The sequence below is a fragment of the Anopheles merus genome, chromosome 3R, assembly GCF_017562075.2.
Source record: "Anopheles merus strain MAF chromosome 3R, AmerM5.1, whole genome shotgun sequence".
In the NCBI taxonomy this organism is placed as follows: Eukaryota; Metazoa; Arthropoda; class Insecta; order Diptera; family Culicidae; genus Anopheles; species Anopheles merus.
In genome coordinates, this window is record NC_054084.1 from 37445018 (window position 1) to 37469782 (window position 24765).

General features: G+C 44.7%; 1 long non-coding RNA gene across 1 annotated transcript; it reads right to left on the minus strand.

Annotated features, from left to right (window-relative positions):
- Positions 1-22661: 22661 nt before the first annotated feature.
- Positions 22662-23540, minus strand: LOC121596645. Its single transcript, XR_006005300.1, has 3 exons — positions 23332-23540; positions 23162-23246; positions 22662-23095 (listed from the first exon to the last, which is right to left on the minus strand). It is a non-coding gene; the product is annotated as an uncharacterized LOC121596645 (long non-coding RNA).
- Between the last annotated feature and the right edge of the window lie 1225 nt (positions 23541-24765).

Below are 24765 nucleotides of genomic sequence, written 5' to 3' on the forward strand. Positions count from 1 at the left end.
TATTTTTCCATAGAAATCCGCTATACGCGAAAACTCGAGATAAGCTTTTGCGTTCGGTCCCGTACGATAGCGTATATCGGATAATGATTGTAGTTTATAGTGAATACGAGGTTCAAAAATGGTCTACAGAAAATGACCTTTAAAATTTTTCAAAAGATAAAAAATTTATTGCATTCTTTCTTCGAACAGCAAAACTAAAAAAAAATTGCTAAGGAGTAAAATATTGTTACTGCTAAAATTTAACAAGCTGGAGCGCATTTGACACTCGATGGCAGACAATGGCTCAGACCCCGTTATACGGCACGTAATTTGTCCGTGAAATCTGTTTGTGGATTCTTTTTACAAGTAGTATGTAATATTAATAAAAACTGAGAGATTTTAAGTGTAAAAGATTTTAAGTTTCGAGCAAAATCTATATGTTTTGCTCGAAATCGATATATTATTCTAATTTCCAAAACAATAGTCAAATGTTCAAATTTCTTAATAAAACTTGTAAAAACGTTTTGCTTAACATAAAACTAAGTTGATAAGTTGATTGCTTGCTTGATTAACTTTGCAATATGAGTATATAACATCATTTTATGTACTGCTAAAAATTGCGTTACCGATCATTTGAATGGTCCTGAAAAGTATGCGATAAATATGACATACATACCAACTAGCCTTTGATCTATTGGTTATCACACGATAATTCAACGTGAGGATAGCCGTTAAAATACTATAATTACGCCTTACCTTTTGGCAGGTCACTTGTTTGATGCTTGCTGGGACATTTAATGAAAGATTCCTCATACGTATTGTAATATTTTGTAGCTAAAGGCATGTTTCACAAAATAAAGTTCAACCAAACGATGTTATGTCACAGTTAGCTCTGATTTGTGAGGTATTGTAATACTATAAAAAAGTGGTTAAAAACCAAGTAAATCTTTTTCCATTACATGAATTCCGAAGTTACAATACTTCGGACTACAAAATGTTTTCTTGATTTTTATTGTTCCTGATAATATTCGGTACCACTTGAAACAAAATAATAGTGTGTTAATGTTGTTTAAATATGTATACAATATGCAGTGTTTAACTCTGTCGGTGCAAAGCTTTTGTAACTATTAAACAGAATTATCATTAGGTTAACTACTAGAAAAATTTAATGTCCGTATTACTGAGAGCAAATACAGGATGACATCGAACCATTTTTTTCTCAAACTTCACTACTCAAACTAATCTGTTTTACCTTTCGAATCGTCTTTCTGCATCTCGGCTGGCCAGCACAGGGTGTGCAAAATGGAGAAGCCATACCAGAACGTTACGCAGTGCGTTACGAATGCGCCACCCAAAAGGGAATTTGCCACAAACGAACGATCCCACCTCGGAACCACAGTGAGCTACTTCCGCTCCACTGAAGCATCGTCGTCCGAGATAGGGGGTTCGGATTGGCCAATTGTTTTAGGTGTCGTGTCGTTGCGTCTTCGGTTGTATATGCCGTGACTCCCCTCTTCGAAGCCATACCACAGTGTGCTGATGGGTAATAATACCATTACGTCTCACACATCCCAGTCGATGATAGTGATGATAGCCATAGCCCTGCCTTTACCACCATCATAATCATCATCATCCACACGATCAGGGTGCGCTTCGTTTCGGGACTTCCATCTCTCTTTATTCCTCCGCCAGCACCTGACTCGCTGGACGAGTGTGGAGCGCTGGCTGGAGCAAAGAAGGCGTATGCTACTGACTTAAGCCAAGCGGTCCAATGCGCTTCCAGGAGCGCACTGGGTCCCAAAAACACCCCGGATGCGGATGGCTTAACCGGCCGGTGCCACGCATGCAGAGCCATCGTCTGTCTCACTTGTTCGCCCTACGTGCTGCGGTAACTTCACCCGTTTCACTTCCTCGTGCTTCTTTCGTTCCGACCCTAAGATTAAAAACCATTCCCAAGCCACCTTCAAACGTGTTCCCCTCGAACGGCGACGAAATGGAACGGAAATGAAGGTGTAAGTTATCCCCACACCCCCTTTTGCCCCGATCACCGCACAGCCAAACCGATATGTGGCCACAGTCACAGGGATGTATTGACGAAGAAAGTGGAACCTCTCGACGGGTTTGCGCTCTTTTTGCGTCTGCCAGTGCCCCGGAACCGGCCAGCATTGAATAGGTTTCCATGCACTGTGTCCGCGCCAGGGCGACGCTGCGAGTGAGTGAGCCCAGAACGGATGCGTGCGCTTGTGTGGATAATGTCTAACAAGAGCCACATGCACACCACATGCAACGACGCGCGATCAATGGTAGAATAGTGCTGGAGGAGGATAAGGAGGTGGCAGAGGGCGCACACTGAAGGGCACTCGGAGTCAGGGCTGTGACGCAAACGCAACAGTCGCGGGAAGAACTTCGTATTGTGTGAACGAGATAGAGAGCTAACTAAAAAGAGAGAGATAATGAGAGAATGAGAGAGAGAATAAGGCAGTCTAGCGAGAGTTTGTGCCCGACTTGCTCGTTACGGCAGGTGCACAAGAGGGGTTCACATGCAGGGAGAAAGAAAGAGGGACAGAAGCCGCTGGAGGCAGCCGCAGACAGACAAATGAACAAACAAACCGATGCAAACATAAAGCCACATCCGACACATCCAGACAGGATCGCGGGGGCTGGGCAGTGTGGTTGGGGAGGTTGAAGGAGTTCAGGGATGCACGGCGGGGTTGGCCTAGGGGTGGGCGTGGTTTGGGGGTCGGGGTGCGTCACTACGACAACCGGCCAGACAAAGCAGCCGGGCTGCATATGCGCATTGATGGACTACAGCGAGAATCAAGCATCACACCTCAAGCCAAAGCTGCCGCCACTACCACCATCATCATTGGCACCGACACGACACGACGCCCCCATCTCGCCGAGCGTTCACTATCAGTCGGGGCAAATACGAGCAATACGAGAACACTTTGCTTGCAACGCAAAACGGCCCCCAACGCGTGGGGTAGGTTAGGTTCGTTTGTATGTTACTCGCTCCCGGCGAGTGGTACACACATTCGCTGCAGGTTGAACACGGTTTGCAGTTAGCACCGTTCAGTTTTCTGGACTCATTTGAAGGTCTTATGTTTTTGTATGCTTATTGCAGATGAGTGTAAAACCGATCTGGTAAAAAATCATGTTTCGTACCTTAGGACATTTATGTGAACGTTAACGAAGAGACAAAGGAAAGCAAAAAAATAATCATATTAGCTACAGAGTGCAAAGTCATATTTTATTCAAAACCTACGTTTTTGTAGAAGTTTGTCCAGTTTTCTCCATAATGTTAGCGAGTTGAACAAATGTAATGCTATAAGTGTTTTATGTTTTGTTTCTACAATAACATCTACAATAACAACGAAATAAGAACAACGAACGCTCAGCTTAAAGAACAAAATATAGAATAAAGTATTTACTAAAAATAAAAATCAATTCATCACAGACAGACCGATCGATTTATGTTATAGTAGACATCATCGCTCACAAGAAATTAATTAGTTGGGCTTACAAACAAAGAAACTTAACGGATGTAGCACTGGAGAGATGTTTTGCAAACATATTCAATTGGCGAAATGCAACCACACTATTGAACCTAAATAATTGAGTTTTTCAAACCTTACTTTGTCTTTTACCGACAATTCCTCAAAACTTTACCGATAGTGAACAAAAACTCATTTGACCAATGTCCGATTTGACCTTGACCAAAGTTTTGTGTTTATTCAGTAATTTGTATAAATTATAAATTGCAATATACTTAATTATGGTCTGTACTTAAAAGTATAAATGTTTACAGGTAACCTTATGATACTATAGGTAACCTGAATAATAAGCTTATGCAATTGGCATACAATCGACAGAATAATGTTTTGGGAACGTTATAATCATACCATGATATTACATTACATAAGAATGGATCAGCGAGTTTTGGTTCTTAACATTAGTTCTAATTTTTTCTGTATTTCATATTCATAAATATTATATCGAGCTCAAGGAAAAAAGACCATTCCGATAGAACAGTTGAAGTATTGAAAAAAAAACATTCTAGACGAATAGGAAAAAAACGTTCATTGAGTAGAGAAATTTACTTTATTCATGCAACAATATCTCGAATTTGAATGCTTTAGAAAACGAATCTATAACAATATTATTCAATGTAGTCAACTTAATCTTCTTAAATCTTAAATTTTTAATACATAAAATCCATACACACCTTCACATGCAAAAAGCATACGGAGCAAAAGGCAAGCATCTTTAAAATGATCTACCATTTACCCTTCTTCTGGTTTGTACCCTACCCGAGAGGCTTATTGTGTCGGTTGGCATGTTCATTTATTGTCTTTACAACGAACAATAAAATTTAACCAGTCCAAATGATGCTGCGGCTGCTGTAAGGAATTTCTTACATGCTGAGCGATGATTTGCCTGGTATGATCCGTACTAACTCTAGGTGGTAATAAACGGCAAAACTGCCCCGTATTTGCAAGAAAAACCGCCCTGCGGTCTCTGGCCCATTCGTAACCACACAGCGAATGCAAACGAATCAGCACCATGGCAGATGAAGACGAAGCGACAAAGCAAGGAGAAATGTGGCCACGGCAATTCGCCCAGCCAGGGCATAAATTATACAACCGGCCAGTTTACCAGGTTAAAGCGAAGATCAAACCCCACCGCCAACTCTCTCTCTCTCTCTCTCTCTCTCTCTCTCTCTCTCTCTCTCTCTCTCTCTCTCTCTCTCTCTCTCCCATCCACTGTCATGCCAAGAACGGACGGAATGCAGGAAACGTACATGAAGGGAAGCATAACATTTCTTTCCTAAAGTGCGCCGCAACGATCGTTGCGATAGACGATCGTGTTTTGAGATGCAGCTTCAAGTGCAATCAACGGGCAATCGTTTGATGCTAAAGAACTTCGCTATGGCTTTCTTTTTAGCATGCCTCAGAAACAGCACGGCCTTAGGAATGAAGATTAACAGCTTCTCGCTTGCGGAAAAAAGAAACATGCATGTAAAATCGGCTGTTCTGACCACCCTGCCAGTACAACGGGTCGGGTGTCGGGCAAGCAAGAATGTGGCTTCGAAACCAAAGCAACAAACAACCGAAGGCCCCTTAAACTCCGGGCGGCCTGGGATGAGAGCTGGAGGATTCGTAAAGATCCTGTGCAGATCTTTCGCGCTGCGCCCCGGCGCACAAAAACGCTTGGATGCTGGTGACGAATGGCGTGACGTTGAGCAAAATGTCGTTCTACATATTGCGTGTCTACGTGTCCGTTTGCATCCCCAGCCAAACCTGGAGGAGGATGAATAAAGTAGTCGCGGTTTGCTGTTGTTGGCAACCGCGTGACAAGATTTATGGTGGCAGGTTTCAGGGTCCGTCTTTCAAACCGTCGGACGTATGCGTGTGCTGCTTGTACGCGAAAGCCGTGTCCAGTCAGTCACAAAAGCGCCAGTGGCCGCCAGACTGTGCCCGATAGAAATTTTGTACATGAGAATGTTTTTTTAAAAGACTCTTTCGAAGAATTATCATCTTCTCTGTCATAATGTTGTGAAATCTTAAAGCTAAGTAGTGAACCATACGTAAAACATCGCGCAATATGACAACTTTTTTGACAAATATAATCAAAACTATGCAGCATTTTAACGGTGTCACTTTGTACCCTTGGCAAATCAAAACGTACGTCTGGAGTGAGAAAAGTGTTTCATTAAGTAATAAAAATTCAATGAGCTTTAATTCAAACACTGTCAAACAAAGAAACGTCCTGTCCTCATTTCACTCGTAACAAAAGCTTGAAGTGCTGCTGCGCAATCAGGTCCGTTGGATCCATTTGGGATTGCTTTACTGTAGTGCAAAACTGCGAAGGACAAAGAACAGCAGTTGTAGCACTGACAAAGAACATTATACAAATGGGTTACGAACAAATTAAAAGTGCTTGAAAAAGAAAACAGCTCCATAAAAGCTTTTTACTAATATGAACTGGAGGTCTGATTTCATACCTAACCAGTTAACATGTTATTGTGTGTTCATGATCTTCAGCTAATGCCAGATTTAAGCTGCCATTTACAAACTTCGATGACTGTGCAAATATGTTCTAGTAAAAACTATTTAATATAAGTCAACGAGCATTTTTTTCTTATTCGTTCAACGTAATTATCCCCAACTGTGGACTTCATTAAATCAGCATAGACGAAATTAGATCACCCCTTCCTGCAATCGACGCTTTGCCTTTTATGGGGACAAAACACGTTTAATGTTAGTTTGCCAGACAGGACATGGAAAGAGAATGAACACGCTTGCTCTCACCATTCCACGATACCACCACGATATCCGCTTTTCGCTATTTGCTTACCGCTTCTCCTGAATGGGAATAAAGAAGATTCTGGAGAAAGCAAAAACCTTCGACTAACTTATAGTTAGATTTAGCACGATAGCGCGAAATCGCCAAAAAAGGTAAAGTGTGTGATGCGCTTGCGTCGGTGCTTGCATCTCCATTATGGGTGCAGGAAAGCGAGGTGTAAGAGCATAACGGACGTAGGAAGTGATCGGTAGTTTTTACTCTCTTTTTTCTGTTAACCAGAAACACTCTTATAGACGTTACATGTTACATTTTGATGGTTTTTGTTTTGTAATATGGCACAAAAGCAAGTAATTTTGAAATGCATTCATCACTTGCCCTGATTTTTTTTTGCTATTTAAAAAAACAAGACAAATAACATATTTCTCCTCGCTTCGGTATGCAGTTTTGTATGCCAGTAGAGAAAGTGGTACAGAAATAACCCATTAATGCATCGCATTCCCGTGCAATCGCTTGCCTTCCGTTCACTCCAACGTCCAGACATACGCGAGCAAATCCTTCCGACTCCGCGGTGACTTCTGCCCGTTCATCCCCGATCAGAGCCCGAGCACTATGTTCACTTTCGTGCTGGAAAAATAGTCTTCGTAGCTACGTTTGCACACAAAGATGTGCAGACACGCCGAATGATGACAAAGCCGTCCAGTAGGACGGTGAGCGAAGAGTGTCCGCTCCACGGTTAGCAAATGCTCAACTTTCACACTCTCCGCTCCTTGTGTCGGTGCAACCGAACTCAAAATAAACAAACAGCATCATCGGCTGCATGTTTGAAGATGATGCACCAAACCAATTTCACAATCTGTTTGTGTTATGGGATGCAAAACCAGAAGAAGAAAAAGAAAAAGAACGAACTCACGACGATGATGCTCTGTTTTACGCAGTCTCCCGTGCAACGCTGGCCATGGTCCGGATTCCGGATGCTAATGTGTAGTATCGCTGCAGACGTACAAGCGAAGATGGATGACGGGACGAGGTGCAGGGAGGCGGCAAATATAAGCGCAACCATCACAGCCCGAATGATATTCGCCACGATGCATTTGCCGTCTGGCAGGATGTTTAACGGTAGACGAGAGAAGGAAAGAGAGAAGGAGAGAAAGAGAAATAGAGCAGTGCAACGCAATTTGCGACCTTACACAAGAACGCCACATGCCAGACGGTGAATTTTCCGACGAAGAATCATATTGGATGGGGCACCGCCCAAGGGACGCACAGGTATGGTTGGGTACGGTCAGGGTGTGGGTGCTTCGCTTTCTGGGTCACGTCGAAACAAAGACCAGACACAGACGATTATTTGTAAGGATTATAGTTTCGAGGAGAAACGGAGAGGAAGGATTGCCGAGACTAAAGGAAGAAAGATTTCGTTTTTACAGTCGTTATTACAATCGACATTGCAATACGAGATGCTGTAGGATAGTTATGTAAGAGGACGGATCCTTAATGAAATTGGAAAATTCATCAACTACCACAAAAGCAGTCAAACTTCATCAATTAATTACTAATTAAGAGTAGAGCCTTCTATAAACTCCATCTTTGTCTACGATGCTCAGACGCGTCCTTGTATTCTAAAGCATCACAAAACAACCAAAAACTGCATTAACCACTACCACGATCAACTTCGTCATCAGACAGACAAAGGAGAATGGGTGTAACCCGTTGCCATAGGTCGGAAACGAGCTTTCTCGGTGGGTGGGTCATCCTGTCGCGAGAAGGATCGTGTGTTTGTGTGTGTTTCGCGATGATGGTAGTTGGGTTAAGCTTTCGTGCATTTTCGGGTGCATCGGATGCTACTACGCATGCATGCTAGACGGTGCACGCGCCTTCGAGTCCTACAAATCGGACCATCGAAACAAGAACTTCCCGGCAGACCCCAGACCACGGGGACCGGGAAAGGGGAGAAGCAGAGCGGACGGAATTGAAGAATGCCACAGTTTCGTACGCCACCGAATAGAGTATGTTTGATAGTTTTTCATCATTCGTAACCGAGCATTAGTTCTTTGTCGTGTTCGCTCGAAAGAAAGAGTAGAAAAAGAGACAAAGAGAGAGTAAGAGAGAGAGACCAAGAGAGCGAGACTGTGGGAAGGTCCTGTGGAAAGATGATGTTCCCATCCAGTTTGGGATGCTTTTACGTCGCAGGGAAAAACGGCGACAACGTCATCGACCTTGCGATCGGGTTTTTCCCGACCAAGTAGCGCCAGTCGGCGAATCGGCGAATCTAACCAACTTCTGGGCACCGTGAGTCGTGGGAGTACCTATACTTCCTTTCAGTATGCGCGCACACACACACACACAAAGGATTCAGAAGGATGGCTGGTTGGCTGGGTGGCGCAGGAAATCGGAAGCTGTGCGGAGTGCGCTCTGGAGTATATATAAGGAAAATGCGTCCACCAGCGTGGCCATTCCAGTTACGGCGGTGTTTTGATAGTGATGTGCATTAATCCCAACCAAAGTGTGTGACAAAACAGTGAACAGTGCTGTACACTGCCCAGTGCAACCAGTGTTTGTGTGTGTGTTTGGTGGTCACATCGTAGTGCATTCACAAGTTCTGTAAGTTTCTGTGCAAGCCGTGTTTTGCGGTCGAAGGTTGTAGTTTCCGTGTTTGATTACGCAATAAGCCATTTTTCGTGAGGAACCTTACGCTGTGTCAAACGTTCTCCACTTAAACATCAGCATCCCGTTTTGCAATGCCATGTTGCACGGCACGGGGTTGTTAGATATATTAAAAACCAGCTAAATATATCACAAACCGTGAAGAAAAGACATTTTCCCGACGTGGTCTGACTCACCGGCAGACTCGTACAGACGGTCCTGCAATGTAGTGCGCAGTTAGAACATTCCAGTGTATGGCTCTTCGGTGTGTGTGTGTACCCATGCCACATACAGCACGACCTACGACAATGCAGGTTTCGAGCGAAGGACGTGCACACATTATGTATCGTTCCCGATGCACCTCTGGTAGAGTTGTGTTGCGGCAAGTGATCGATCGATTTCTTTTGAAACATTGCTTCCATCGTTTGCTTCATTGGCGTTGTCTGTATTTTCATTATTCGAATAAAAAAAAACTCATTTCAAGACTTTGCGCATTGAAGCACTTCCTCGAAGTCGCTCCCTTTATGTTGCTCCTGAAATGCTGACTAACGAGTAAAGAAATATCATTACTCAAGTCTGCGAAAGACTTGTCCATTCCACAGCGCCATCTTGGTAAAGTAATGGAAGGCTCACGAATGCACTACCGTACCGTGCAACCTTCCCCCCCATTGCACACCCAAAAGCTCCCCTTGGAATAGTCTAGAGATCGGAAACGAGCGCTTTTCATGTGCGTACGGTTTTCATCTCTTTCGCACGCTGCACCAGACGACAGGCTGCTGCTGCTGATTTATGCGAACGATCGAGAAGAAGGAGCGATGGGAAGGGAGGAGCTGTCTGGATCGGCCATCCGATATCGCAGCCCCATCGGTGAATGTGTTTGTGCCTGGGTGTATGTGTGTGCGCTGCAACGTTCACCCACGCACAGACGTCATCGGGCCCAGCCATGGCAATGGCGCAGGTGATGGCGTCGTGGTTCGATTCGGTACCAACGTTTGCCATGGTGGTGTGTTGCACCGTTGATAACCGCCGTGCAGTGAGTGGTCCCGTTGTAACAAGAAGCAAAAGGATCTGACAATCGCTTTCTGCGTTGTGCCACCATTGCGCGCTGTGGTAGTAAACAGGTCGATACGGAATTGCCGGATCGCCGATGACATGAGAAAAGGGGGTTAAACGGATTTGCATTTGCAATGTCGTGTAACCTCGTGCATTCGTCCTTCGCTGTACTTTCTCTGCAAACTGAACATTGGAATGCACTCCGTGCCTGTATGACGGAGTGGTTTGATGCGCAATTTGTCGAGGTATCGGTTTGTAGGAAAACTTAAATCTTGTGGCAAGTGTACGAAGAATAGCCAAAATTCTAATGAAAAGCGTAACGTCTAACGTAAACTTTTCCAAAAACATTTATTTATTTTTCTCTAAATGTAATGTCCATTGATAGTTCCTTAATAATTTCAAAAAAAGGTTTTTATTTGGCTATTTATAATTTAATTCTTCCTTTTTTACTTTCCATCTTACAGAACACATTACACTCCCCAACCAAACGCAGCAGCCGTACTCTGAGCGATAAGGTAAGTGCGCCGTCTTTGTCTGTCGCCGAGCACCAATATTAGCAGTAGAATTAAATGAGCTGTAAATTTGCGAGATGTTCCAAAAATTGCAACACTTCATTAAATACCGTCACATCCGTCATGCAGACAATGTGTCAATGTAATGTTCCCGACCGTAACATTATGGCGCCATCGCACTCGGTTTTGTGAATCAAGATTATATTTCCTGTTTGCACACACAAAAAAAAGCAAAAAGAACCACAGCTACGAAAATGCGATTCTTCAACAGTAACAGCTTGCCGCATGCCCTTGGAACAGATTGTGTGGCCTGCGTGGTCAATTCCTTTGCCTACCTTCCCGGACAATGAACCAAGCAAACCTCCCTGGCTGTCCCATAATTTTGTCTCAATGCTCAAAAAAATGCGCCCGAAATGCGTTTTTCATCTTTCACGAAACGACCCACGGACACTTCACGGTACATTCCACTAAATTTTGATGCGATCTCTCATATACACCTATTTTTTTCTGTTGTTTGGGGTTTTTTCGTGACAACGCGATGCATTTTTTGCTTTTTTTCTGCCACACAGTCCTTGGCGTTTGGTGCGTGTCTGTGTTTTTGGCATACTGTTCGAGAATGAAATAAATTAAAACCAATTTTAAGCTGAATGGAAACAGAAACAGAAACTCGTTCATCTTTCCCCATCTGCTGCTCCCCCTTTGCTCCGTGCGGATGATTTATGTGTCGGCTCAATGTAGCGGCGTTGGGCAACATTTACGCTTTTTGATGCACATTTTACTCATGTCATCTTGCATGTTTTATCCTTGGCAAGGCTTAAAAATGCAATGTCTTTTTTATGCGTACTTTGCGTTGGTTGTTAAGTGATGTATTGAATGCATTCCATGATTGTAACAATCGTTATAGAAAAAACGCATTAAATTGAACTAAACGAATCGAACTTTATTAAATTCCACACTTTGTACGATGCATTTCTAACGGTCGATTGGAATTGCCAATTGCAGTCAATCACTAATACTAATTATTCCCCTTGGGCAGTGTGCAAAGGTTGGTATTGACGCCAAATAAAGTGACTTTGATCAAATGTCGGTACTGATCGTACGATCGGTTCGAGGGTACATTTTTTCTACCTTAATTAATTAATTTGCTTTTTTCTCTTCCACTTCTCTTTTTTTCTCATTATTTTCACTTTCTCAACCCTTCCACCGAGGTGTGCAGTTTTTATTTGTTTGCCTTAAGTGAATACCTCGGAAGTGGATGGCATACCGATTTCTTGCTGTGTGTGTATGTATATTTTTCCACTCTCTCTCTCTCTCGCTTTTGACTCAGGATGTCTTATCGTTTTTTACGCCTGCGCGCACCAACTTTATTTCCCCACTCTGTGTTTTACTTTGTATACTGCCCCCCTCAGCCTTGTGTCACTTTTGCTCGTGTGTTTCTTTGCGCGCGTTTACATTTTACCTTTTTTTCTTTCTTCTTTTTTTAATTTAATACTTTATTGTTTTATTTTCCATTCTTTTTTCAATTTACCTTTGCCTTAATCGTTTGCTGATTCCCTCGTTCGCAAAAAAAACAAACAAACAAACGAAAAAAACAACCACTCGTCTGGAGTTTCTCTCACTGCCCCTTCTTTCATTTGCACGCTTACGCCGTACGCGATTGCAGTGCAGTTTAACCTTAATCGGGGTTTTATTTGGCTTAATTTAATTTTGCTGCCCTAACCCCCACGGCTCATTGCTGCTTACGCTAACTAGCTGGCGTCAAATGAGGTTTGCTGGCTCACAAAGGGTCGTCGTCGTCGTCGTCATCGGGTACGGTTGCATCGTGCGAAGGTGCAAAATCTCGATTACACCTTTGGACGCCCTGTGCGCTTTTGTTTCGGCCCTTTGCCCAGTCCCTTTTTGCTGTGCGGCGATTGTTCTTTTGCCGCCGATGGCGTTTTGTGCGCCACGAGAAAGAATTAAAAGATAGGCTTAATTAAATAACACACCGCACGTAGCAGCACGATCACGCAGAGTAATTACAGCGATGGATGGGATAGAAGTTCGGACAATTTATGTAATTTTATTGCTTAACGATCTCATTCGTAATTTCATTCCATTGGCTGACGGAATTTATTGACTTGCTGAAAATGAACAATTTTTTACGCATAAGTTGTGTTAGAGGAAATATCCATGTCATAAGCATATTCTGATATTCTGATGCATGATGTACACAGCGCAAGTGCATCGCAATAGAAACTCGCGATACGCTCCGGCTAGACGCGGGTTGCGCATATCTTTACGTCCAGCTTTACAAGCCAACCGCAAACCAGACAGTCATTGCCCTTGACTTTAGGCAGTGCAACTGGCATGCATAAATAAGTTTAATTTATTATCGCACGACAGTCGGTCGAGCCTACCAACACTGCCACATACCAACTGGCACAACATGCATGAGGTCGCGGGTGTTTGGAACTTTGGAACAGTGATATCCATTGCTGTAGCATGTACTACATGGTCGTCGACATAGTCCCAGACATTTTTTTGTTTGTTTGTTGATGGCCTCATTTGTGTTCGAATGCAGGTTATACGTATACGCACGTTGAATTAGGAAAAACTATGTGCAACAATCAGCAGGATTGTTATAATGAGGTTCATAAGAGTATTTGCTAGCTTTAAAAACATAAAAATACAACATTTGTACTAAAAGTTTTCTATAGCAGTGTGAGTGCTGTTTTGCGATATTCTTTAATACCCCAGAGTACAGAATATCTCAATTTTCTTTTGAATGTTCATCTAATATTTTTGAACTTGTGCTACCATTGGTTGACATTGCCCTATATTTTTCTACCCAAACGACTCTAAAAAATTGGAAATAGGTTCTTCATTGTTTTAAGACGTTCGTAGTATTATTTCAAATTTGTTCGTAAGCAAAAAAAAATTAATCTCGCCACTTTTTGCACAAACTCCCCACATAATACACAAAACCCATACAGGCTCCACCGGAGTTTGATATCCAAAATGCCGGAATCTCCCTGATAATCACAAACACAAACAAACACTGTGCATCAATGATGCACTGTGGGTGATTTACAAAAGGCTTTACCTTGAAATTCCTTCATCGCTACTGATCAAACATTCCATCGTTTCTGTCCGTGTAGGGAAAGAAATCTTTACCTGGATTTTTCGTTTTGAGACCCATCAGCAAGACGGCGGCCATGACATGGAACGGAATGCCAATGCCATTTATTCGCTTCTTCTGCCAATTGCCATGTCGACTGCATCATTACGCGGAATGATGACTGACACAAAAAAGTTTGTATCAAATGACCGGAAGGAACAATTGGTAAAGAACAAGAAAAGTTTTAGCAATTTGGAATCTTTATGCAATGGTTTGGGTGTTTTGTTACGCCCTCAGTATCGGTTGTGTCCTTTCCGATACAGCTCACCATAGACGCGTAAGTGTGCTACCTACTTTCATCTTATTATGCGCACGTAAAGCGCATAGAGAAAGGTCAGCTCGTTGTTTATCCACTTGGTAAAAGCACCCTACGCACAGCCAGTCCCTGACCTATCCTGACCATGAATGTCACGATGATGGGCAGCAAGTAAGCAAGCAAGCAGTTGCCTTTAAAGCATGGGAGAGAAAGAGCGCCACCGAGCACAGAGTAGGCGAAACACGTTTCATGGTTACATCCTTGTGCCCGTTGGTTCGCGTGCTTTCCAAGCGGGCCGCTGGGAGAAAAGACGCCCCTTCGTTCTGACAAAGTGTCTGAAAAGTCACGAGGCCACCGGAAATGCTGGCAGCTGAATATCGATTGTCAGCCTCCGGACGCAGCAACACGCTCTAGGGGGTCACGTGGCCATAACACGAGCCCACCACCACCACCAAGTTCTCGGGAAGCCCACGGTGAGCCTTACGGCACCACATTCCGCCACATCTCATTACGTACCGCACCGCACCACCATTTTGGGTTGAGGGTGAGCTGTGCAGGAAAGTTGGCACCCGCTAAAGGAGGTCGGTCCGTACGTCCTCAGGCAGCGGTAAATAATTCCCTTTGTTTCCCCCGTCTTCGCGTTGTGTCGGATTCCTCTGCTAAGGGTGGTATAAAACGGCGTTTCTTGCACATGTTGTTGCCGTTGCTTTTTGTTTACCTGTTGTTGTCCGCGTTGCAGCTGGCGTAAATTGATTTCCATTTAAAATCGAACGCACCGGTAATTGGTACCGAAAAAGCAATAAAAACGGGACCTACGCCCTGATCCTCCTGAAGCGACGAATGCGTCCCGTTCGCTACTAGAAGCGGTTCGGTTTTGGCGGTTCGTGGCAGGGGACAGCCACTCTGTACACAGCCTTATCTTTAATGCAGCTGTGAGGGAAGCTGTTATTATAATGAAGCTTTAAATCCCTCAAAACAAGTACACAGATTTGAAAATACAAGCGAACAAGTTTTATGTTAATTTCAGGGTTTCTTCTCGTACTCGTAATGTTGCTTAAGACAATTTATGATGCATTTTGTTTTGCTTCCCGTAAGCTTTCCCTCCGGGGAAGATAAGTGCTGCGTTTGTGTGGCGCAACATCAACAAGTCAAGATCATTTTCGCCACACTTAAGTCGATGTCTCGATCGATTACAGACGGCGTATGAATTGAATGCTAATGAGGCAGCAGGCTACGCGTTTCAACCCTTTAAATCGCACTCTCCTTCTACATCTCCGGTGCGTGCCTGAAGCGCACCTGTTATCGGGTTCGTACAAAAACGAAACCAATAAAAAAATTGAAACCTGCCCCCGGAAGGCCAGTTTGTCGGGAACCACAGAAAGCAGTGCTTAAAACACCGGCCACCATGCTAACGTGTGCCCGGCAGTAGCAACGTGTCAGTTATTATTAGTATCTTTTTTCTTTCTCTCTCTGCCATTGTGAGCTGGCTTGGAGGACTCAATCTATGCGAAGAATTTGACGAGGAAGAAAATAACACACTTTACAACACCATGTGTATACCCTGAACCGGTTTCGAGCTGCACGAGTTGGATGGTTTGTTTTTATCAAACTTAAAGTTACCAGCACAACTTCAATCCTCTTCCTCAAATTCTCGCTGATGCTGCTGCTTGACGCGTTCCGATTCATCATATTTGCTTGTGGTGCTCGAATGGCCAATGGCAAACTCTTCCCTACAGGCAGATGGCTTGTTTATTTGCTTAATAGCGGTTTGAAGGGTTTCAAAGTAAAAACTTTAAAAAATGTTTAGCATTCAAAATGAACCATTTGTTGGACTTTCGTTCAAGATTTAAGTGGCTGAGGAGATGTTATAAATTATATGTAGAAAATTCCAGTATTTACATTCCTGTTGCTGTTTCAGTTGCTTTATTCGTAATTTAGCATCCACATGGAAGGAAACCCATGATCATAATTCAAGCAAAATCGTCAAGGTTATGCATATGAAATGTGTTTTATGAGTAATTAAACCACAAACTATCAGAATATTGCATACCATGATACAAAAATGGGACCATTCTACTCCAGCGCAGAACCCTTCGGACCACAGCAGCCCACGAAAGGAGTGACGGATTTCGCACCTATTCGACATCGTTCGGAAATGGCAAGCGATAATCCGGGGAATGTGGGAGTGCCGAGTGTAGGCCGTTACTTTTACCAGCTTTCTTACCCCAAAACAAAACCCCGAAACAAAAACCTTCACGCGGTAGCGGCAGTACCAGCAATGCAACAACAGTTGCTGTGTCATTGCAACTCGACTGCGCAATGCCATTCAACCGGCCTGACCTATTGAACTCAATTCGAGACGACCGCGGTCGCAAGTAGCAAAGCAGTCGCACCCGATGCCGATTGCCATATGTGGTCTTTTAGTGGTGCCTGTTTGCCGTTTTTGCTCTCACACTGCACTCGCGGCCCTCTGCCCGCGCCCTGTGACGACTGCAGCGCATGACACGAGCTGCAGGCGCTGTAAATGGAAGTTGCCAATGCGAACACACCGGACACAACCGGCTGAGAACCCACCGAATGGGACACCCAACCGATGACCATGGCCGACTGTGCCAGAAGAGCTCGCTATACATTGTACGGCGCCACACGCCACTGTCCCGGCACCGTATCGGGTCGAGATCGCGTCCTTTTTCTCCTCCATCTTTCGCTCTCTCTCGCAGCCTATTTGTCAGCGTGTCCTCACCGCTGACAAACTGACGCCAATTGCTGACCGGTGGTGTGCCCACTGTTTGGTGGAATGGGGCGAAGCGAACTGGGTTATGCCCATTGCCCTACCAAAGATTTCGCGATCGAAGGACGGTCGAAGCGCCCAACACCTTCGCAGGGGCGAGTAAATAATTGCACGCGACGTATATGACACTGATCCGCACGATATAGACTGGCCAAAAATGTTGAATCGAGTTTCGGCGTTGGCAAGCGAGCCGTGCGCCGCTCACGGCAAGGTGAGAAATGACGTCAGCGGCCGGACTGTTTGATTGAAATCCTGCCCTGGCGCGGTGCGATGTGTGACGGTTTGTCGAACGCTGTCGGCTGCAGTTATTTGCAGATGTCAAACTTTATAAGGTAAAGTCTGCAGGCAGCGCGGCTGCAAAGCTTCTTAAGGTGTCACCTTTAACTGGGATGAAAAGAAAAGGTTTGCTTGCTGCGGGCTGTGCAGCAGCAGTGCTTCCTCATATGGTAAGCGCTTTAAAAATGAGTCCGCGCGGGGCTGGAGCTAAAAATAAACCTTACGACAGGCAGCGAAGCCTCGCCCCGTGTATGCACTACATGCGCGTGTAAGCTTTCTTCGCTCGCCAATGGATCCACCACTTATCCAACCGTTTCGTCGGCCGGTAAGGTCAAGAATCCCAGTGCCACCAACTGCCCACCAAGTTCGCGGATAACAAAGATGTGAGCGAGCCATTAAACGGCCTCCCGTACACCGTGACATGACATGCAGTGTGTTGGCGTGCCCAGCCTATTGGCGTTGCGCTTGTATAGGTGTTGCACGCGAAGTGGGTTTTGAAAAATTGGCAAAAGCAAATCCGAGGCGTAAAACAGCTAAAAGCAACGGCAACAGCTCCACCACCAGCCATCGTAACGAAGGAGGAAAAAAATCAGCAACATCTAATTACTATACTTAAGCAACACTCGAGGGCTGCGGCGAGAGCGGGCTCCGAGCGCTTGCTAACAGTGCTCCTCCACTCCACCGGAGGCCTGTCTGGGCGATGGGCTCTATATAGCGCGAGGTGAACGATCTGTGTCGATCTCTGCCAATCTTCGTTTTTCGAGTCTTTGCTATTGGACTCCGTGCAGCCGCCACCGTGCGCCATCTTTGGCCTCGGTTCACCATCTCGAGGAGCTGCGAGAGGAGAAGGGAATGAAAGAGGCTGGTGTAGAGTTGGATGGTACGCACGTACTGTCCAGGGGACGGATCGGATCGGTAGCGGATCTATTTGCCGATGGTGAAATCATTGTGATCAAGGTTCCGTTCCGTTCGCTTGCCAATTTTAAAGTTTGTTCATGGCTCTGGTTAGTGCTATCGTTGTGTGTGTATTATTTTCTTTTTGCAACTACGTGCTCCCCCTCTTTACATCGACCCCGGGTGTGGAGAGAGGCAAGAGAGCCACCGGCGTTGCGCCAGCAGTGGGCCGCCAGCAGGCGTCCGAAAGCTTCCCATGATGGAAGCATTAAAATTTTGCAAAAGCTTACAACCTCTCCATTTTAACGTGAGAGCTATTTATAGCTTCATCCAATGGTTTGCTAACTCGAATTACACTCATCTGCATCTGTACTGTGGGGCGATGTGGTTCGTGTTACATCCGAGGAGTGTCGCTGCTGCCGGTTTGTAATTAAAAGATATTAATACTGCTTCGTGTTGGATTCGCGCAGACTTCACCTCCAATGATTTGTAATATATTGCTAGCAGATCTTAACAAACCACTTGTATAAATGAGACAGCAGGTTCAATGAAATGTAAATAATGACTCTATTAATTCGTATTTTAAACCTCGTTCGGTAGCAATGAACACAGCATCTGAACACGATATTATACCATATGCATGCTGCTGAACAAGTAACTAAGCAGAAAAATGTAAAATAAAAATCTTTCGTTGTTGGTTTTGTGACTGAAATTATAAAGAAAAGGTAGGAAAAATTCATTGTTAGTGGGAAGCAGGAATCATTTTTGACTAATGTGCTTTCATGGAATTACATATATGAATTTTTACTTGCATCATACTTTTGAATTTTTATTACCATTAGTTATCTTACGGGACTGTTAAAATGTTCATCTTCAAGAGACTGCATGTTAGAGAGATTTCACTATAATTGTATTTTTCAATGTTCTGTTTCATTAAAGCCATTTCTTTTTATTAACTTGCATCAACTACTAACGATTACAGAATTTCCAAATCATTCATAACAGTTGATGTTCGATTTAAATGTAGAATTGCATCGTCTCGTTGGATTTTCCACGTAAAATCATTAATAGAAGCATTTAGTAGAATTACAATTAATAATCACACATCAATAGACAGTCGCGTTGTGCGATACTCAATTTGTAAAACTTAAAAACAAACCTTTACAAATCTTGATTGGGCCGATTGCGGTTGTAAAACTGACTGTCCTGTATTCGTAAAATCAATCACAGATAGCTAAGCACATAAATGGTAGAAAAGGTAAAATAAGAAGAAAAATAAACTAACGCTTTCGTTCGCACTGATATAAGGCAAACATGAGTTATGAGTAAGACGCCATTAAAGTGGACAAACTAGTATCGCAAATATTAAACTACAAACACTATCACAAGATATGTTCAATTTATAGATTTGATCAAAATCATTTCAGCTTTTATAATGATTCATCAATGCACTGGCATGAAGATTATTAAATGAAATGTAGCTGGCTTGTAAGTTATTCCCTAATGCCTGTATTATCCCGCATGCTCCCTGTAACATCCAACATACATTTGAGTCTTGGTTACTTTAATTCTTTGAAATTTAAGTTTAACGTTGTAAAGACGATTTGAAAGCAGCAATTTTACGCAGCTTGTATTTCCAAAGTTTGGATTTTTAAGTTTTTCTAATTGTTCGTATCGCTTACAGAGCGATTGGCTTCTAAGGAGCTCTTTCCACTATACTGGCCACGATGCATAAAACACTGTACTCAATTTGAGACACCGTTCAAGATGTTAAATTCGGCTCTACCTGTCAAACACGCTCATACACACACAGCACAATTTGTCGCATCGTAAAGCTCCTCCGGAGAGGGTTTGGGTCTATTGAATTAAATTAACGCACGCGGAGCTCCACACGCGGTGAAGTGACTTTCAAAAATTCATCCACCCCGACCCGACCGCTCTTGTTCGCTGTGGCAAACGTGGAGCCATCGTTGCAACCGAGCTTTTCAATTTTCCTTTATCTCGTCACGCTTCCACCATCGCCTGATGACCGACATGAATCACTGGGTAGTAAAATTCGCCAATGTTTCAAGGCTAGCCCCGGCCAACGACTTCCGACGCTGCCGGTTTTGCTGATTTCCTGCCACTGCCGCCCGACCCGCCGCGCGCTCTTGAGTGGGGACTGCGCAAACCTCCTAGCGAAAGTTTCCCAGCGCTAACGCTGCGCGTTTTGGAAGCTCCGGGCACATCATCGAGGCCCCAGGCCTGACAGCGCACGCCGTTCGGAAGCTCACGGGGCCCCATTTCGCAAGACAATTTGATGGTTTCTGATTGGCCGTTAGCTTTTGTGTGTAGGATTTTTGCTTCCCCCGCTCTGCCCCGTACTTCCCTCTCTATTCCTATACCTACACCGCCCCTCCACTCCGTTCGCGTGCAATTCGTTTGCCCATTTTCAAAACTCGAGGTGAAGGTCAGCACTTACTGCCGGTATTTCGGCCCAGGACGCCCTTCTTGTGAGCCAGCATCTGCGTTCGCTCGCCGAGCAAAAAAAACACACTCGCAAAAAAAAAAATTGCCAAGCGCGAACGCGGCTTCGCAAAATGAGCTGCGCCCGCCCTTTATTATGCTGCGCGGCATGGAAACAGGTTGCTCGTGTGCGTTGATTCTGCGCGCTCGCTCGGATCCAGCATTCGATTCAGGTCTCGGCGTTCTTGGCGATGCTCAATTTTGTTCTTCTTCTTCATTCGAGCGTGTGTTTGAGTGTGTACGCGGGAACGTTTTCGTTGTCTTCACCTGGGCTCCCACTTCTCCTCTTGCCCCACTCCTACCCACACACACACACATACTCGCACACGCGCTGGGCACTGGTTGCGAATTTGCGCTACAAATGCGCATTGCAAGACGCCTCAAAGCCCAACCTCCTCCGCGCACGATGCGCGAGATGATCTCGGCCAGCCCCATGCGGTGGCTGCGACGTCGGTGGCGGTGTTTTGGAGCAATGTGCGCGGGCAGGCGTTTAATGGAGTGCTAAAGCGAGATGGCGAAACCGCGGCAGCAAAACCCCCCGGCGCTGTGGTGCGCTGCAATTTGTTCGAGTGCAAAAGGAAAAGGATAAGATGGAGCAAAGTGAGTCAATTAAAATTCTGACGGTGGAGAGAGGACCGTTTGCGATTTTTGCTTCACTTCCACTTCCTTGGTGCTTTCTTGACACCTCCGCACGTACACACACACCGTTTGCAGTTTGGAGGTTTGGCGAAGGCGCTAACCAAAACCGCTCATCTAAGCCCCGCCGCGAGTTGGTTCGCCAATTTTTGTTGAACGCTTCGCGCGCTGATGCTCGCCGAGACCCATTTGAATGATATGGTTGGGCTCCTCAATACAATATGCATTACGTTTTGTATCGTTCTTTTTCGCATGCTTATGACAGTGTGCAAAATAGCAAATGATCAATTAGAAGAATGGTTAGATATTACGCCTGCCCAGTACGACCGAGATTATCTAGTCGGAAATTCCCGGAATACTTGCTTGCATTTGAAGTGTTCTTATTTCTGACTTCATGTACTAATTCAATCATCAAATACTTCGTGCCATTTGTCTCCCCGTAATTGACTGACTGAGTGAATGCCTTGGCAGTTGAGAATAGCAAACACCGTCACCATCACCATGCAAAGAATGCCATCTATTGAACGTGGGATTAACTCACGGCCCGTTTTTTTATTTATTGCGGGAACTTCTATCCCACTTGGCTAACTGTAATTGCATAGTTGAAATTCCAACTCCAACTGCATCGCAGCTGGGATAAACCTCCGAACGCTTTGCCTGCTGTGGACCCGGCCAAAACCCACTTTTCTACAAAATCGTACTTTCCCCTTTCCCCAACACGCCTGTCGATGCCAACAGACAGCAAAAAAGTGTCGTTAATGTATCCGACCAGCTCCGATCCACGGGCACACGAGCTGTCGGGCGTTTCATGCATACATGGCATGTGTTTCGGTCCCATGTTCTTGCGCCTACTCAACATAATCGAGCTGCAACTGATATACCGGTTCGAGAGTACCGGTGCCGCGCCCCGTCGGACCCTTCGACCGTCGGTATTTTATTTATGTACTCCGCCGAACCGGACCGCACTTTTAGCTGGATGGGCTTGGATCGGTTTGTTGAGGCGTCTAAGCTTTGCCTGCTCATCGCAGGTAAGGTAAAACCAGCGCAAAGTCGCCGCAAAGCTTGCCCCAGCTTAGGATGATCTTCTGCTCATGGACCATAACTGCAGTTCAATGGCCCTGGCCCTGGTTGGCGAGCGTACATCCGAGTCGAATCTGTCATCCCGTAAGCCCCGGGATTCGCAAGCGTCCGCAATCGTGCGGTTAGAAGGGGACCGTGCGGGTATTTGGGAAACTCCACCGTGATCGCGACCGTGGTCGGTCAAGTTTTCGCCAATTTTTGCCCGGAAATCATCCCTAGAGCGAGTCTCACACCACTTCACCGTCAGCAGCAGCACGTCTAGTGAGCTCTTAAGTCAAATACTCCGGTGTAAAATAAGACAAAAAATGAACTGCCGTCCTATAGATCATTGGATGGACAGGTTGATTAATGTATGTGTGTAAGTGTGAGGAGTAGAATGTGCTGCATATTGGATGTACCGGATTATTTCGCTCACTTGAGTGTTAAGATGAAAAAAGTTAGAAGTGAGTGACTCAAGATTTACAAATACAGTCAGCCTTCATAGATTGCAACGAATATTTCTTTCGGCTAGATTTGGGAAAAAGCGGAAAATCTTTTCCCTTACATCATATTTATGTTTAAAAGCTACTTAAATGAATATTACTAGATTACTAACTGTAGTCGAAATCGTGTAATATAGGCTAGGAATACATAATGTATATATTCCACTGAAGATGTCTTTCTATACACATCATCCAAGTGTCTACAAGGTAATACAAAGTGCACGAGGCAAATGTTGCTTCTTTTTATCCAACTCCATGTTAAAACTGCACAAGTTCGTCATGATTGTTTGACCTTAATTTTCTGTTTGAACTAAGTTTAATTTTTAATTTATGTTTAAGTTTCTGTTAGACAAATCTTAACGTAAAGGCATAATTGTCGTGTCGTGGAATAAATTATTTCTCAAGTACAATTTGCGAAAAGAGTCCGTCGCAAAGCCGAAGTGATCCAAGCGTGGGCTGTTCATGGCTGGTGCAACGGTGGTTTGCAGCTTCAGATGGGTTTTGTTGGGTTATAGTGGTTTTTTGCTGCAATGGAATGCGACTTGTTTGTAGCCACGGTAGGTGATGCAATAGGACTCAGCTGGTACTCACGAGAGGTGTGCTCGAATCTATTCTGCTATGGTATTGATTTTTGTACATACTTATGGTTGATGATGTTCAGTTCAATTGAGTTTGACTGAAAAAGTAACAACTTATTTTAAGCTTATTTAAGACATTATGAGATAGGTTTGGTAAAAATATCCAAATTTACAGAGCCTCACGTGAACTCGTTTATTGACGATCGTTTCTCAAATTTACAAATCGTATACTAATGTTTTGTGTTTCCAAGCTAACTCACCACCGTATCGATGCGTGTTCAAACCTTCTTTCCAACTACTCCACTCATTCGCACGAAACCACTGCCGCACGCACTCCAAACCTAATGCGTGGCGCAAAATATTGCGCAGAAATTAGCAACAGCTCATCGATTGTGGTCCACTTTTGATGCGCAATAGTTTTCGCCACTTTGCCAGCACCAAATCAATAGCCCAGTCTGCTAGGTTCGGGCACAGAGCGTTTCAAGGTCTAAATACGCCCCGGAAGTGCTTCACCAAACCCCGAGCATCAAATTGCACACAGCTAATAGGTGGGAGGGAGGGGCAGCTGAAACGCCCCGTATGAAGTAAATCGTACCGACCACATTCCAGATGCTCGTGGTTCTGTGGATGTGTTGTTATTTTTTATTTATTTATTTGGGGATTATTGCTATCATTATGAAGTCTGGCACCTTCACTTGCGGCTGCTCGGAAACGGAAAGCAATAGTCGTACAATAAAATGTTGCAAACACTGGTAACGCTCGTCCAGTATCTCCATTGGATCGCAAACTTTAACAGACCGTTACACACCCTGATACCGACAACTAAATCCAAAGTGAGTGTCTCTTTTCATAAGCGGTAGCCTCCAGCCAGACGATTCCACCATTGACATCGATCCGGTCATGTCCTCGGAGGCTCTCTTCTAATGGAATACTTGAGCAAATGTGGTTCAGAACTTTTCACCTACAAGTCTGTAAATGACGGACAGCACCAGCAAAAGCAAAACAAGAAGAAAGAAACTAGGCTCACCGTGGATGGGGGTTGCTAGTCTTACTGTGTGACCCATTCCCACACGCTGGCCCAACAGGGAAGACACGTACACTTCATGGCTTCTTCTGACCTGACGTAAGTGAGGTCCGTCGTCTCCAAAGCGCGACTCAAAAGCGCCTGTGTATCGATTTCACTCCGTTCTGCTCCATTTGCGGCCAGTCACTTCCAGCTGGGCGACGGGTGACGGATGTGAGTGTGTGTGTATGTTGACGATTGACGACGCCACAGTCGTGTCGGATTATGATGCCGGCGTCATCCTGCCGATAAGGGTGGCGCTTGTAAGCCTCTCGGTGGTGTTGTTTTTTTTACTTCTCTTCAAACAACCCACCCGGTTCGGTTACAATTTGCTTCTGTTCCAGTTCTTTTTTTTTGTTCTCTCTCTCTCACTCAATCCCTCTCGCTCAATTCCTCTTTTTTGCCAACTTATCACCAGCCCGTACCGTCTAAACGCGTAAGTAGTTCGTGACCAGCTTGGCGCATGCAGGGCCAAGGTATTAGGCTTCACGAACGGTACACTCGTGGGCCCAATGGGGGGGGGGGGGGTAGTTGGCCCCATAAGCCCTGCCTGA